The 17,705-nt window shown below is 40.6% G+C and overlaps 1 long non-coding RNA gene across 2 annotated transcripts in view; it reads right to left on the bottom strand.

Annotated features, from left to right (window-relative positions):
• Positions 1–4,568: 4,568 nt before the first annotated feature.
• Positions 4,569–17,705, bottom strand: part of LOC118084028 (uncharacterized) — a 47,121-nt gene continuing 33,984 nt past the window's right edge. For both annotated transcript variants that reach the window (XR_004692453.2, XR_004692455.2), the window contains exons 2-5: positions 9,391–9,478; positions 8,026–8,227; positions 7,442–7,486; positions 4,569–6,301 (exon numbers count right to left, since the gene is read on the bottom strand). This is a non-coding gene — a long non-coding RNA (uncharacterized LOC118084028). The remainder of the gene's footprint in view (positions 6,302–7,441; positions 7,487–8,025; positions 8,228–9,390; positions 9,479–17,705) is intronic.

The following is a 17,705-nucleotide window of genomic DNA, read 5'->3' as shown; positions in this document are numbered from 1 at the left end:
CCCTCATTAAAAGGTTCTTTAATTCCTCCTCAATTTGTGCCATCAAGGTTGTGTCATCTGCATACCTGAGGTTGTTGTTATTTCTTCCGGCAATCTTAATTCCGGCTTGGGATTCATCCAGTCCAGCCTTTCACATGATGAATTCTGCATATAAGTTAAATAAGCAGGGAGACAATATCCAGCCTTGTCGTACTCCTTTCCCAATTTTGAACCAATCAGTTGTTCCATATCCAGTTCTAACTGTAGCTTCTTGTCCCACATAGAGATTTCTCAGGTGACAGATGAGGTGATCAGGCACTCCCATTTCTTTAAGAACTTGCCATAGTTTGCTGCGGTCGACACAGTCAAATGCAGTCAAACCTTTTTGAGAGTCATCTCTGAATTCAAAACATTGGAAAATGAAATAGTCTTCTATGCACCTTTGGGGTCTTCTCCCACCTTTCATTCTTACATCTGATGCCTTCTTTTTGATTCCTTACTACCTATCCTGTTCTCAGTTCTGTAAGCAGGGGAGATAGTGCTCCCTAAATTTAGTTACTCAGGGGAAAATATGAGAAGCCTAGTATGCAAGACTATTTTTAAGACTGCTTCTCTCTAGTGTTAATCATTTTCCTGATCAGAAAAGGCATCTGAAAAGAGGAAATTCACAAGCTATCAAGTTTGTATAGAGTAGAATGGCCTCTCTGATATCCCTTATCTAAGGGATCTATTGTTTTCCTTCCATTAGTGGGAGTCGCATAGAATGACATAAAGTATGCCACTTAACTTTCAGTATGAAATGATAGTAGTATTCCTGCCCTTTTAGCAAAGCCTTTTTTTCAGTCTCACTCCTAGTATGTGTCTACATAACAGAATACTGCAAGAACATTTTTGCTTTTATAATACCTTGTTGTCAACCTGGGATCGATTCATGCAGTACAGGTATGAAGAAATAGGACTGTTGGCCATTTTGTGTTTGGTTTTCTTATTTTAACACTTGGACTGTACTGTAAAATCATTGCCTTAGGTTTAAAGAGACTCTTCTGCACTGGAGGAACATCATCATTGGGTGGCTTCCAACACATATAAAATAATTTCTTCTTCTTTGGCAATCCCTTGTAGTCAAGTAAGATTGTCTTCCATAAACATAGTTTTAACAATGAGTCCGTAAGTGACTGTGGTGGCCAATTCTGGATCCACACATCCTTCCACAGTGGGGACTTGGTTTCCAGGCGGGAGTTGATCAAGAAAATGTCAAACGTTAAAAGCTGCCTGATACAGAACTGCCTTCAGGTGTTTTCTAAAAGTTGTGTAATTTTTTATCTCCTTGACATCTGGTGGGAGGGCGTTCCACAGGGCGGGGGCCACTACTGAAAAGGTCCTCTGCCTGCTTCCCTGTAACAAACTGCCAGAAGGGCCATAGGAGCTGGCTTCAGTGTCCGGGCAGTACAATGGGGGTGGAGACACTCCTTCAGGTATACAGGACTGAGGCTGTTTAGGGCTTTAAAGGTCAGCACTAACACTTTGAACTGTGCTTGGAAAGGTACTGGAAGTCAGTGTGGATCCTTTAGGACCAGTGTTACATGGTCCTGGCAGCCTTTCCCAATCACCAGTCTAGCTGCCACATTCTGGATTAGTTGTAGTTTCTCAGTCACCTTCAAAGATAGCCCCACATAGAGCACATTGCAGTAGTCCAGACCCTCCAAATGTCCCTATTTTCCAGGAACATCCCTGATTTGGAGAAGCTATCCCAGTTTCTGATTTGATCCCAGAATGTCCCGCTTTTCCTTAGAATGTCCCTATTTTCATTGGAGAAATGTTGGAGGGTATGGAGTTATCTGAACCCTGAGCTGTCTGAAGGCAATTCTGTATAGGGAAGAGTTTTTTTTAAAAAAATGTTTAATTTTTTATTATGTTTTCATATATGTTGGAAGCCACCCAGAGTGCTGGGACAACCCAATAAGATGTGTGGGGTATAAATAATGAAATTATAATTATGGAATGGAACATCCTTATTTTCATCAGAGAAATGTTGGAGGGTATGGTAGTCACAAGTGGGAGATAACCAGGTGTAGAAGCTTGTCAACTCATCTTCTTGCCCTCCCTCACATTCATCACTGCAATGATTGCTACCTTTCAATCATGTATTTCTAACTCCCCTTAAAGCTGTTTATAGCCTTGGAGACTGAATATTTCAGAAGTTGAACACTACTAAATGCCTGTGTTAGATTGTCATCTAAGACAACCCAGGGAGCACCTTCATTGCAACTGTGAACAACTGAAATATAGTGTTGTCTCCACAGGGGGAGGGTGCAGCTTCTGTTGTGAGACATTGCAATATCTTTTAACTGTTATGATTATGAAATATTTTCATCGCTACCAAAGGAGTAGAAAAATATCAAATGTTCTGTTCTTTCCTGCCAACCTTTGACATTCACCCAATCCCTTAAATGGTGTAGAAGAGTGTCAAAGAAATGCTTGAAAGGTTTGTTCTCCCTCTTCTTCTATGGGTTATTACATGTCATTCAAAGGCCTGGTCTTCTGCTTACAGAAAACATCTGGTTACAAAGGAGAACATCAATCTCTTGTATAACATCATTGCCCACACACAGCAAGCACAATACAACAAGCTAGTATAATCACATCATTAAAACATCTTATGTCTCATCATGCCAGTGTGTAAAATGTTTGCTCTCATATTAGTAGTTTTCAATAAAGGAGAAAAGCAGATTCCTGTGGATGCAGCAATCAGATCTGTAAGCCAGACAGCATAGTCAAATCACTTTAAAAGAACATCCGCTACCTCTCAAACAGCAATCAAGAAAGTTTGACCAGGTGGCAAAGAAGCTTAATAACCTGCTGTTTCTCTGCCAGAAGACAGAGTGAGAGTGAAATGATTTTTTTTTTTTTAAAAAAAGGCAAACGTAAGCAAAGGAGCACATATTATCATATCAAGGTGGTTATGGTCCTGCTTTGGCATATAAGGAGTACATAATGAATGGATAAAATTAAGTTTGCATGCAATGTACAGATATTTCACAGCAATTGCTATCTGGGAATTACACACAAAGCTAGCTGAAGTTGCACCTTTTCTTTAACCCAGGGTTGAACACTGGAAAATACTTGAGAATGTCACTTCAGTTAAGTCCAAAACTGTATTTTCATAACTTCGATATGAAGCTGGTGGGGCACGTCAGAGCAGCCTTCTGCTGTCTAACCCCACTGCCCCATTCAACATACTGCTATCAATGCCTGCCACAAACATACAGCTTTTCCCAACAATAAACACAGCAGCACCTCCATTGGTTTACACTCGGCAATCATTTTTTTATGTTTGTACATACCACCCCCAAAAGGAGAAGTGTTGGGGGTATCAGCAGACAACAGCAATAGGTATTGGCAGCATACTACAGTATATCCACCTCTCCTAACAAAACCCCCAATTCCTCAAAATGCAAACATGGATATTTTGATGAGCAAATGCTTCTAGGCTTGAATCCTAACAGGTTCAAAGAAAATGCAAACTCTTTTGAACCAGACAGGTCTTTATTGCTACCTCTTTCCACATCACCCATCTCAACAACAAAAAATGTTTCCAATTTGAAGATTATTAAATTATTGGAAACCATTTATTATGGCTATCATTTACATTCCACTCTTTTTAATATAATATGTGTTTTATTGGTTTCGTGTAAAACAAATGCAACAATAACAATAAACAAATAACACTCAAGGCAAAGTTCATTAGTTTTGACCTGAGCCCTTTGTTCGCAATATGCAAGCATCATTTATATAAAAGAAACTCAAGAGTGAGCCATGTGTGACAGGTGGTATACACAACACCCTTGAATGTATTAAAAAGATGCCCTGAGCTTTTTAGGAGGTGGGGGGGGCATGCAGTGGGATATGCCGAGCAGAAACACTCAGCAGATTCACCTTTTCCCTAAATAATCTGGTTTTTGAATTGTTTAACACCGGGATAATTTGGCCTGTGCAATACCAAGCTAATTATTCTGATGGGTTTTGTTTTTTTAAGCACTATGAGGTGAACATGATTAAGACATGTGCTTGGTTTTAACATGTGCTTGGTTTAACTGAGGCATGGATCTGCACGATTTGTAAACACCATCGCATAGGTCGCCCAAAGATCATCTCATCCCTACATACCCAACTGATCACTTCATCCTGAGTATTATCAGGAGGTTTGTTCCATGCACAATGTCAGAATTGGCCTTTAGTGTGACAGCAGCTACCCTTTGGAATTCCCCAGGCCCAGCGCACTCATGTGGCGGGGTGAAGCAGCTGTCTTGGGAGGTAGAAGGCCCCACAGGTCCCCTGCCTTCCCAACTACCTCCACCAGCAATGGAGCATCCGCACCAATTTCTGGTGAGAGCTTGGCAGAAATTGGCACCAAGGACAGTGGGAGAGGCAGCAGGGCAGATGGAGCAGCATAGAGGCAGTGGAGATGGGCAGAGCTTCCCATTTTGCCACTTGAAGCAAAAGAGTAAACTGTTCTTCGCTGAATCTTCTTCTTCTTCTTCTTCTTCTTCTTCCTCCTCCTCCTCCTCCTCCTCCTCCTCCTCCGCCTCCTCCTCCTCTTCTTCTTCTTCTTCCTCTTCCTCTTCATCTTCATCTTCCTCTTCTTCTTTGGTGATCCCTCGTAGCCGAGTAAAAACTGTGTTTATGGAAGACAATCTAACAATGAGTCTGTAAGTGACTGTGGAGGTCAATTCTGGATCCACACGTCCTTCCATAGTGGGGACATAGGTTTCTAGGAAGGAGTTGATCACGGTGTGGATTTGCCAAGCGTGCCTTCCTCTTAGCACATTTCTCCCTTGTGTCCTGAGTTCCAGAATCTTCAAAGCCCAGGACACCTTTGGTAAAGACTGTTCTCCAACTGGAGCACTCACAGGCATGTGTTTCCCAATTGTTGGTGTTTTGTTAGATTTGCCTTGAGACAGTCTTTAAACCTCTTTTGTTGACCACCAGCACTATGCTTTCCATTTTTAAGTTTGGAATAGAGTAGTTGCTTTGGAAGGTGATAATCAGGCATTGCTGAATACACACACATGCAGAAAACAATAGAGTAGGTTCTCTCTGATATGCAGTTGGGGGGGGAGTTCTGGAGTGGAATGTCTCATTTCACCTCTTGAGCTCTTCATCGCTCTCTGTTATCTTCTACATGCCTGTTTAGGCATGTAGACTTTACTCTTTCAGTGGAGACTGTTATATTTTTGGGTATCAGTACTGGATTTGAAATTGATTTTATATATGTCATTGGTGTTTTCTAATTGTTTTCTAGGTTGTTGTTTTTTTAGTTTTAATATATGCAGTTGTCTTAATTGCTTCTATGTGGTTGTTTTAGATTCATTGAACTTTAAATCGCTTTGAGATGTCTCAGAGAAAGTGATGCATAAATTAATTAATTGTTGTTGTTGTTCATTCAATAATAACCATTGGGTACAACACAGAGGGCTAGTTTGCACTTATGCCTCTGAGGTAATACAGGCCCCACACTTAAAGCTTAATTAAAATAACCTCCACATGAAAATTGCAAAACATACTTGACTTTTGTCAGATAGACAAGTCCCCCCCCCCCAAAAAAAAACAAAATTTGAAGAGCATTTCACACAAATGAGCAGAAGTGTTGTTTTTATTCTATAAAAAGTCGGAAGATATTCTGACAGAGAATCAAATGTGAATTAAGAAGAGTATTTTTTTTAAAAAAAAACCATGTCAAGAACACACACACACACTGTAGTTCCAAGTGTTATAGAGAGGAACGTCTTCAGGGTAGGAATTTGCAAGAATTAAAATTGAAGGGTAAAAGCGCTTAAAACCAATGGCTCAATTCAATCAGCAAGGTCTTTTAAATGGGAAACAGAATGCAATTGCTCTGAGAATTTTTTAAAGTGAGGAATAGAACCTGTTTGCAAATCATTGATAGAGGAAAATTGCTAGGAAACCGAAGTTTAAAAACAAGTAATTTTTATAATCTTCTCACACACATACTTGTTCGGAGCTTTCTTTGCTCCTCCAATTTCCTTGGTGTCATCATAGCATGACAGGGAACAAATTATATCTCCTCCTGAAGGCAGAAAGGATAAATACATACACGATTTTTGGTTTCTCAAAGCCTTGTCAGCTGTACTACACTTCCATAGATTATTTTGTGCAGATTGCAATTAAATGGACTAATGTTGCAACATTTGAACTGGTAGAAATGTTTAGTGGAGTGGGAGGCTGCAAACAAGAAACTTAACTTAGAAGTATGCTTTTCTCCCATGTTGCCAACGATGTTTATAGTTGTCAGGGGTCAACACTGGAAAATAAAAAAAATAGAGAATTGAATACTCTGATTCTGGACCCATCCGGATTTCATTTTCGATGGTTTGCTCATGTATTTACCATATTTTTCCACATATAAGACAATGTTTTTTTGCTTTAAAAAATTAGTCTCGGGTGTTGGTGGGGCAAGCTCCGCTACTGCCCCCCCCACATGCACACACACACACACACCTGACCCCCAGGTGCCCCTGGGGGTTGCTACGCCAGTGCTGGTGCTATGAATATTTAATAAAATATCAAAGTTGTTCTGTTTGATATTTAAAATATTGATTTATTAATTTTGGGTTTAAAAAAAGGGGGTCGTCTTATACACAGGATAATACAGTAAGTACTTGTGCAAAGAGGAACATCCTGTTAATGATACCTGATCTGCAAAATTCCACCCTGCCCTTCATCACTTCCATCGTTACCCTCCTCACATGATATAAATATAATATTCAGGGAAGAAGTTGAGAATAAAATGAAAGCTGCTAACTAATGAGATATTATTTATTTAATTAGTGTTGTACTATATGTGTGCATATGCACAATTTTTTTATCCGTTGTTTATTATGTTTAATATAATAGTTCTTTACATCTATTTGATATTTTTTAATGAGCATGTAAGTTACTGAAAATCATGTGGGAGCTAACTGTTGGACAGCCAGCCACTATGCTGCTCTGACGGAAAACGCTAGCCTGAAGGGAATTTAGTCAGCCAGCCAAGCATTCAAGGTTGTCTTTGAGTTGACCACAAACAAATGTAGTTTCTACAGATTTAGCTACAATTTCTGTTTAGGGACTTTTTGTGTTATCTATGGACTCTTGTCTGTTTACATTCACAGTACCCATGATTTGCTATGCTTTGCAAGGAAACATTGGGTCAACCAAACAACTGAAGTATGGTGAATATGAACCAAAGTGGTTATCTGACTGCCACCTGCCCAGATTAAGACTCACTATGCCAAAGTAACCACAATTTTGCAGTGGGTTCAATGGTGTGTTTTTTTTAAATAAAAAAATAACCCATTTCACCATACAAAATGTTTGTTATTCCCAGTACTTCTTTTCTAGGGGTACTCAAAGGTACACAGTACTAGCACCCCCCCCCCCGTGTTAAATGAGTTGCACTTACTATAGCAACTCCATGGTGAGTATTGGCACCTCTTTTCTTCTTCTTCTGAAAAAGAGTTATTCCTATTTTATGTTGGTAGAGGAATCAGAGCCATAGCTAGGTGATCTTGTGCCCCTGGCACAACGTCCAGCTCGCAGCCCTTACCCACAGACAAATTAACTCTTATTTCTGCCTCTCCTCCAACCTCCACACCCCCTTCCACCCATTCACCCTCTATTTAAAACCATTTCTTATGAGGCAATAATTGATATTTATATTTATGGACATATTTTAGCCAATTTTGCGGGGGGGGGGGCATCGCCTGCACCCCTGGCGGGGGCCCACCTCACCACCCCTAGCTATGGTCCTGAGCAGAATTACCAAAGGATGCAAAATTACATGGGTTCTGGGCTCCTAATCATGTGAGAAACCATTTCTGGGAAGGGGCTACCCCTCATGGTTTGAGTTTCTTGACCATGCCAACAAAGTCATAATGTAGGGACAGGCCTCCAAATAAATGTGTGAATCAGTATATTCTTTTGACAGCTGGGATGGCTGCATTTAAGGCTAGCATCCTGTACTTTTGTTGACAAAACACTTTGTACCTTCTTATCTTCTTAGGGCAAGTCCACACTTCCACTTGTCCACTGCCTAGAAAGCACGGATCAGGGTGGTTTTCCACTTGCTTTCTCCTTTCTCAGAGAAAACACATCCCTTAGCTCTAAACTGGAATAAACAGCCATCTGGAGAAAATCCAGTTGCTGTTTGTTTCAATGTAGCACTAAAGAGCAGTTTCCCCCAAGGCCACTGCAACAGAACAAGGGGGTGTGTAGATAAGCCTTTGGTCTCAGAACAAACAAACAAAATCTACTTTTCATTTATTTATTGTTCATTTAAGCAGCTCTTTAGTCAAGTGTTTTTGCTTCTTTGGCTTTTCTAAATTGACTCATTTCATCTGTATTGCAAATGTTTACCTTCTATAAATTAATGTGGGCTCGGGATTAATTAGCAAGAAAAATGTGAGTAGCTGTTCAATAGCACATTTGAACGGTAAGTAACAAATTGCAGGGATAATTTTTGTGCATTATCGCCTGTGTGCAAAAGCTGGCTGGCATAAATGTCCAAGCACAGCTTCCTTGTTCTCTATTGCATTGAGCACAAGCCCTCTTTTGACAAGTTTTTGACACATTGCTCTTCCATCAGGTTTCTTACTTTCGATTGTGGAATGACAAGTCTATTTTGTGGCAGTGTGAAATGAACCATGGACTGCTACCGCTGTCTCATGTCTCATAATGGAAGGTTCACAGCATGGACAATTGGGAATTTCTCCAGGCAGGGGGAAAGCACTTATTTTCAACCCCTGGCTTTAATCAATCAAGGAGAAACTGGAAATTGCTGTAGAGTAATGAATGTCAATTTATGTACATGCTATTGATTTTAGAAATTTAATGCTCTGTTTCCTTACTTCATATTGACCTTAGAAATCTCTGAAAGATTAATACAAAGGGTGAATATTAGCAAGACAGGAGGAATTACTTTTCCTGGGAAGCAGAAGGTTCTTTGCTACTCAGGTTTAAAAACGTACCAGAGATCCCAAAAATGGGAATATATTGTGGGGTTCACTTGACATTTGAATCCAAGGATTCAATTGAAGGAAGAAGCTAATACAAATCTAATAAAATATTGAAAGAGGACAAAGACATCCTCAGCAACCAAATATTCAGTACTGTTTGCCAACAGCACCAGAAGGTTTAGCCTCCCCCTTCACTTTTTTTTTTAAAGAAAATTCTCATTCCGTCCAGTGCTGTGTTGGTTATTTTTTCTTATGAATTGCTATGTGCGGCACACTTCATTTTAGTCCGTCTTTTACATGCCTTGTACCTTCAAGTAACATTCTGAAAGCAAGCAAGAGGGGGATTAGTGAAGCTGACCCCAAAGACCTCCAGAAATGCCCATGTTGCATAACTTACTGGCTCGATTTTCTCTACTTAGAGAAGAGTTAGCTGGTCAGGAGCCAAGGGTTATGATCTGTTTTTCTCTTATATTTCCCTCTTTTGCCTAGCAGAGAAGAAACCAAGTTTTTTTAATATATATTGTTTTTTTTATAATAACAAAACATTGAAAACAACTAACATATACAAACAATAAAAAACAACAAAAATAAAAACATAACAATACAGTACATAACTACGAAAACAATTAAATTTTCACTCAATCTTATATTCCGTATCTTTGTCAACTTCCTCCTTCCTTCCTGCCTACGTTTCTATATATCACTTACTTAGCACTTTCTAAATCTTAATAACATTCTATTTCATAATTATCTAATCTAAATATTACTCTTAATCCCTTTTCAATCAACAATTTCCAAAACCTCATGATATAATTTTAATCTTTTCAATCAACAATTTCCAAAACCTCATGATATAATTTTAATCTTAAGAGCATAATAACATCCTATCATATATCTAAATCTTCTGTATCAATTGATAATTCGTCTAAACCTAATTATCTTAAATGGTAATTGTCCCCCTGATATTCCTGGCGAATTCACCCATTTGAGTACAATCTCAAACAGTGTTCTCGATTACTTAATAGTCTCTAGGGATTTATTCTCAAATTTTCTTTATTTTAAAATAGAAAATGTTCAGCTAAGTGACCACCTCCCCTTGGTTGCCAAACTCTCCTTGGATTGGCAGCCGGTTGAGACTATGCATCCCACACATTTGGGAATAAATGCTGTCACCCAAGTGAGAGGAATAAAATGGTCCGTAGTCCAGGCCCAAAAATATATGGAATTCTTCCAAAAAGAAATAGTTCAAATTGATATCGTTCCCACGTTAGACTCATCTGAATATAACAATACTTTGAATTTATTTTCCTCATTCATGGAAGATTTTACATCCTTTTTTACAGTACCAGCACATCGGGTAAATCGGATTCATTTTAAGGCTGGTGCTCCTTGGTTTAATCTATAATGCAAGCAGGCTAGATCTTACCTTTGTGCCATTTATAATGATTACAAATCATCTGGTGCTTTAGTATTGCCTCCGAATTATCAGCAAGCAAAAACTGCATATAAGCAGGTACAGAAAATTGCCAAATATGAGTGGCAAAAAAAATCGATGGCAGGCGCTAATTGCTGCCTCCCGATCTCAAAGTTCACGGGAATTCTGGCATCTGGTTAATAGAAGATCAAAGAAGTACCCTTTGACAGTTATCCCTGCCCCGGTTTGGGAATTATTTCTAAAGAAATATTTTTCGTTGACAGAACCTTCTACTCATTCTTCTGATGATTTAATCAAGCACCTACCCATCTGGCCAAATACTGAACCGGATGAAATTTTAGACTTAATCTCCAAACTAAAAACTGGTAAAGCCCCCGGACCCGATCTGGTCCCAGCGGAGGCCATAAAACTTCACCCTGCCTGGTGGGCAAAATTTCTTGCTGTTATTTACGATGCTTATAAATGCTACTGGTCTCATACCTAAAACGTGGAAGGATGCCATCATAGTCCCAATCTATAAAAAAGGTTCCCCAGATGATCCGGGGAACTACAGAAATATCAGTCTTTTGTCAATTATTGGGAAAATATATGCACGTTTTCTTTTAACCAGACTTGTTCAATGGTCCGATGAAAACCAGCTGATTGGCTCTGAACAAGCTGGATTTAGACCAAATCATTCAACTACGGACCATGCAATAGTTCTGTATCATTTAGCTCGGAAATATTCATTCCCAACGCGAGGCCAGCTTTGTGCGGCCTTCATAGATCTAAAGGCCACGTTTGATAGTATACCTAGAAGGTTATTATGGGAAAAACTGGCACGCTGGGGCATAGATGGAAGGCTACTGTGGCTGATGATTCAACTCCACGAAGGGTCGGCTGCCAGGGTGAGGATCACTCCTGCTGGTGACCTTACAAATCCTGTATCTATCAATAGAGGAGTCAGACAGGGGTGTATTTTAGCCCCTTTCCTGTTTAATTTATTTATCAGTGACATGAGGGCACCCTTAGCCGAATCCCAACTAGTCATCCACGCCCCCCGCCTGGCAAATTATAGATGTCCATTGCTGTTATACGCAGATGATGCCGTGATTCTCTCTTTCTCAAGAGTCGGACTTAGGAGGGCCCTTAAAATTTTTGCTTCATATTGTAAATCAAATTTCCTTACTATAAATCAAGCCAAATCAAAGGTTTTAATTTTTTCAAGAAGTCGGAAAACCTATAAGTGGGAACTGGAGGGGAAACCCATTGAACAGGTCCACAAATTTCAATATCTGGGTGTCTACTTTCAATACAACATGGGCTGGAAGGCACATATCGCATATACCCTAAATAAGGCCAAAGCTCTTTCGTTCGCACTGTTGCGCTTTTTCTTTTCTGACGGAGCTCTTCATGTCCCATCAGCCTTAAAGGTATATAATGCTAAAGTGATCGCGACAATGACCTATGCTGCCCCGTTATGGGGGGCCTCTGTAAACCTGATGTCCTTGGAGATAGTCCAAAATCAATTTCTGAGACGTCTGTTAAAACTGCCCCAGTGTGTGAGCAATTCAGCCATTCGCTTAGAATTAAAAATCCCTTCTCTAGAAAACGCCCTATGGAGGCGTATTTTTTGTTATTGGTTGTCCTTGCGACACAGACTTTCCAAACTCTATCTTATTCAATGTCTCTGGCGAGACGAATTCGCTAGCCCATGGGCAGAGAAGATACATACAAAAATCGTGTCCTATGGACTGTCTCCATCGGACCTATTGAAACTAGATCTCGCCTCGGCCAACAGAACACTTACGCAAAAACTAGATGAGTTTGATCTCCAACAAAATGTCATAATGGGAAGTGGTACATGCTCACCACTGAATCTTGGTATACGGCTTACACCACAGATTCCATCTTATTTGTCATCTTTATCTGTTGCGGCCCACAGATTTGCTTTTACTAAAGCAAGATTTAACGTTTTTCCATCCAATGTTATGGGCAATAGGTTTACTAAAGGACAAATTTCAGCATTATGTGCATGTGATAACAAAACTATAGAATCTCTCCATCATATATTATTCTGTTGTCCCTTGCACACGGACTCCCGGACCAGATTTCTACTTCCCTTAATAACAGAAAGTTTGACTGAGAACTTGGAGTCTCAGTTAACATATCTGCTACAAGACAGCGACCCTAGCAGAACACTGCTAGTAGCAAGATATTTGGTTACAGTTCCCTCATACAAAAGGAAAAATGGTTTGCTTCATGATTACTGAAAATCTGTTCTATTACCCGATTTATAGTGGAAACTTGTTGAAACAAACGTACTGTTCCATCTATTTTAGCCAAGGAATTCTTGCAAATTATATCTGTTTATATGTACTGTATTGAATTTTTAAGTCCTTTTTTAACTTTATTTACTCTTGCTTTATTTTATCCTGTCTTGCCCAGTGTTTTTGTACATTGTGTTGCATAAGATTATATTGTGGGCCTTTGGCTGTAATAAAGATTTCATTCATTACTCTTAATCCCTTTTCAATCAACAATTTCCAAAACCTCATGATATAATTTTAATCTTAAGAGCATAATAACATCCTATCATATATCTAAATCTCCACACATAATACATTAATTTATCTTACTTCTGCAACCTCCTTTTACTCCCAGATCCTTTATTAAATATTTCTAATCTTACAATTCTTCTCTAAATAAACTTTAAATTTCTTCCAATCTTCGTCCACTGATTCTTCTCCCCGGTCCCGGAGTCAACTCAGACAGTTCCATGAATTCTATCAGCTTCATCTGCCAGTTGTCTACCGTGGGTATATCTTCAGATTTCCAATTCCTTGCTAATACAATTCTAGCTGCTGTTGTGGCATACAGAAAAAAGGTAATATCTTTCTTAGGTAGTTCCTTTCTTGTAATACCAAGTAAAAAAAGCTTCTGGATACTTAATAAACGTGTTTTTAAACACTTTCTTCAACTCATTATAAATCTTATCCCAGAAGCTCTTTACTTGGGGGCATGTCCACCACATATGGTAAAAGGTTCCTTCCACTTTCTTACATTTCCAATATTTATTATCTTGTTTATGATAAATCTTAGCCAGTTTTACTGTTGAAAACAAGTACTTATTTTGAGAATTTATTTTTCCTCAGATGTTAGGTTCCCAATCATTTTCTCTCTTGCTAAAACATATACGACCCTGTGGACAAAATCCTTACAAGGTGGATTACAAGGTGGATTACAAACAGCATTTTAAGAATAATATAAAAGCAAATGCCAGTCTGTAAACCTTTTCTCTCTCTGTCCTCATGCTTATTTATTTATTTGCCAAATTGTTATACCACATTTCATACACCCACCCACACCGACACACACTCCAAAAGTATTTCATAGTGGTTTACAAATGACATGAAAACAGCATTATGTGCTCAGTGATATCAGCATGTCCATAATCACTGCCTAATAACACACTATTTGATTGGCTATGCGGGCTCCCACATTTTCAAGTACTTGATGAAGTTTAGAGATGCTACCACACTGCTACTTAAGCTGTGTACATGTTCCTGATTGCTCTGCATCCCTTGCAATCCTGCTGCTAGCAGCAGCGGAGGAAGCCGCTCGGGCACCTGGGGTGGCGTGCCCAGGGGTGGGGCGAGCTGCCCATAGGGGTGGGGCGAGGGCAGGGCGAGCCGCAGGGTGCACAGCAGGGCCTCCAGAATCTGCTTGCCTACTCAGCCACCCTACAACTGGGGGAGGGCAGACCGTTTGGGCAGCACAGAGCCTGCGTGTGCCCAAGCCAGTGCGTCTCTCCCAGGAGAGATGCGTGGCTCAGGCGCTGCAGGAGCCACGGTGAGTGTGGCCTGGCATTTTGTCACTTCCCTCTCAGGGGTGACACCTGGGGCGCCCCGTTCCTACCGCAACCCCCTTCCTCCGCCCCTGGCTGCTAGTTTGGGAACCAGTGTACACACAACTTTAAGCACAATTCACATCTATCCTGTTGTTTCCTGGGAAATATTGGGTTTGGATTCACTTTTTTCCAAGCCACATTTTATCTGAATGAAGAAAAAGAATGACCTAAACTGGTAATATGTGCGCAGCCATAATCCCGTATTGCCCCATGGTATCTTGTTAGATGATATTGACCCCTGTGATCTTATTTGTGAAAGTCATTGCTAAAAATGAGGCAGAAATGCATAAGGGACAATGGTGTATGGGGTGGGGGGGAATGATGTGGATAGGGGGGTCAATCCACTTAATTTAAATACTAGAAAACATTTAAAACACTTTACCCAGTTTACAATGCAATCCTATGAATATTTGCTCTGAAGGAAGTCTGATTGAGTTCAATGGCACTTACTCCCATGTAAGTGCAAATAGGATTGTAGCCTCAACAGATAAAATGTTGATTTTAAAAAGAACACATGCCAACAAGCATAGAGCATCCTTCACACCTATACTTAATTACATGCGCTTAATCCTTGTCAAATATTATTGATCTGGAATAACAGACAGGTCTTTTGTCACCCACTTGCATAAGACTCTCAATCTCAGGCTCATTGTTTTGAGCCTCAGGTTGCGCAAAAGATCCCTGCATTGCAGGGGGTTGGACTAGATGACCCTCCTGGTTCCTTCCAATGCTGCAATTCCATGATTCTAGATTGGGGTCAGAGTTCTGATGAACCACAAAAGGAAAGAGTTTTAGTACTGCGGGGTACTAGACCCAATGCCTCTTTAGGTGCCCCAAATATTCACATTCCCTTTATGTAACCTTATGTGAGACTTCAACCTATCATAGAGATCAAGTTCTTCATATGTTTGCATATCCCAAATACTGTACATTGCCATTCCCCGACACCATGCTTCCTATAAAGTTTCCCTTCCTGCAACTTTCCCTCTCCTATATCAGGACCTGCTGCCTGTCACTGCAGTTCCTGGGAGCTGCCTCTCTCAGGATATGTAAACATTAGTGGCTTCAAAACCATTAAGGTCAACCCCCGCCACCCCCCTCACTGTCTTTCAAGTTGCATCTCCACATTGCTATACACACCATAGAGGGAGCAAGGATGTCTTCCCCTGCTTCTCCACACCTGTAACCCTCCAACCTGTTTATAAAGTTGGCATGTGCAGCAGCTGCCTCAGATATGCGCATGAATGTGGTTTATGGATTCAAATTGGATGGAAGCTGGTTTGAACAGAAGAATTTCTCAGGAAACCAAACCCTCCAAGTGTCCCTATTTTCCAGGAACGTCCCTGATTTGGAGAAGCCATCCCAGTTTCTGATTTGATCCCGGAATGTCCCACTTTTCCTTAGGATGTCCCTATTTTCCTCGGAGAAATGTTGGAGGGTATGGAGTTATCCAACCCCTGAGGCATCTGAAGGCAGCCCTGCATAGGGAAGGGTTTTGTTTTTTAAAAAAAATGTTTAATGTTGTATTATGTTTTTATATATTTGGAAGCTGCCCAGAGTGGCCGGGGCAACCCAGTAATATGTGTGACATATAACTAGTAAAATTATCATTTTGGAATGGGACATCTCTATTTTCATCGGAGAAATGTTGGAGGGTCTAGAAAACTGCCAAATAGGTATGGATTCTGGCTAATATGCATGCAGGCCCAGCTCTAGGTGAAGTCCCGGTGGCGCGAGGCGCCAGGGCGCCGGGCCGGCAGGGGGGGCGCTGCACGGCGAAGCCGCGTGGAAGCCGTGCTGCGCACTGCGAGGGCGGGGGCACTGGAGCGATCTCCGCGCCTCAGCACCAGGGCGCCCAACCTGCTTGAGACAGCCCTGCATGCATGGCTTCAGGGACCCGTAGTAGGAGCGAACTGGAGCCCGGTTAACAGTCAAGTGTACACAGCCACTGGTTAGCTTAAGGAAGTGGAAGAAGAAGAAGAAGAAGAAGAAGAAGAAGAAGAAGAAGAAGAAGAAGAAGAAGAAGAAGAAGAAGAAGAAGAAGAAGAAGAAGAAGAAGAATTTATTATCCCCTGCTACTCTGGCAGCTTCCAACAAATATTATAATATAATAATAATAATAATTTATTATTTATATTAATAATAATATATATTTTATATTATATTAAATATAATTTATTATTTATACCCCGCCCATCTGGCCGGGTTCCCCCAGCCACTCTATATTACATCAAACTCTATATTACACCAAAGAAGAGTGTTACTGCCTCTAAACTAACAAGACTGAGCCCTCGCAACCCTGCACACACTTGCCCCAATCCACCAAGGGAGATCTCTGCATGGATTGCCCATATTTGCAGCCTGTGTACATGACAATTTGGGTGTGCATCACCCATTGAACTGATTGCATGTGTCTCCTGAGCGGTATGAGAAAGCGTATCCACATCATAACCGGTTCTGTGCGACTTATTGCTCATAGTTACAGCTGAGTCAAGGGCATTAACTTTTAACAATATTTAACAAGCATAAATGCGTGCAAGGTCCCAGCACATGGCTCATTGTTTGCTAGCCATATATACAGTACTTATTTCCTTCCCTTTCTATCATGGCTTCTGTCATTCTTCCTTAACACAGAAATGATTCCCATCTGAAATCTACATGCTATTCTTTCATCTGCCACCATGTTCTGCTGCTAGAGGAGTTAGAAAACACACAGAGAATGTTTTGTTCACTCAGAGGATTTCTTGTTGATCTCCGCTGTGTATTTGTACAAAGGATCTCTGGAGAATTCTCATGTTACTTCCCTGAACATACAGCTATAAGGCAGAGCAGGAAAAGCACTGCCAATAGGAAGAGGGGGGGGGGAATCTCTCTTCAAGTACAACGACCAGCACTATGGCGGGGAGAGGGAGTTGTATTCTGTTGTTGCCACAAAGTTTTACAAATGAACTCACAATTCTCCCTGAAATTACTAGTGCACTTGACTCTGCAATCAATTTACTCCATTTTCAATATAGAATTTGACAAGAATGATTTGTTTACGCTGTCACATAAATCCGTCTCGGTAAATTAGGCCTGTCAAAGTTACTTTTTCAGTGCAATAGTGTGTGCTGCATTTCCGACACCTGTGCATCCGGGAGGACTGTTGTAAATAGTTTGGGAACCTAACTGGAGGGTGGACCTTTAGCATAATGAAATAGCACAAACTGCCAGGGCTTCACTCTGCTGCTGTTGTGCTCTGTTGAAATCAGCTAGACTTTTACTGCCGACTTCATTAGGAGCAGGATTGGATTGCTTGTGTCACGGAGATCCAGGACTGAATTAACCATTCAGCTGCATGGCTCCAGGGACTGGCAAGGCTAGGCATTTGCCACAGCTTCATCACCCT

This window comes from Zootoca vivipara, chromosome Z, assembly GCF_963506605.1.
Source record: "Zootoca vivipara chromosome Z, rZooViv1.1, whole genome shotgun sequence".
NCBI classification, from domain to species: domain Eukaryota; kingdom Metazoa; phylum Chordata; class Lepidosauria; order Squamata; family Lacertidae; genus Zootoca; species Zootoca vivipara.
Note: the sequence above shows the minus strand (reverse complement) of the source record. Positions and strands in the feature narration are given on the sequence as shown.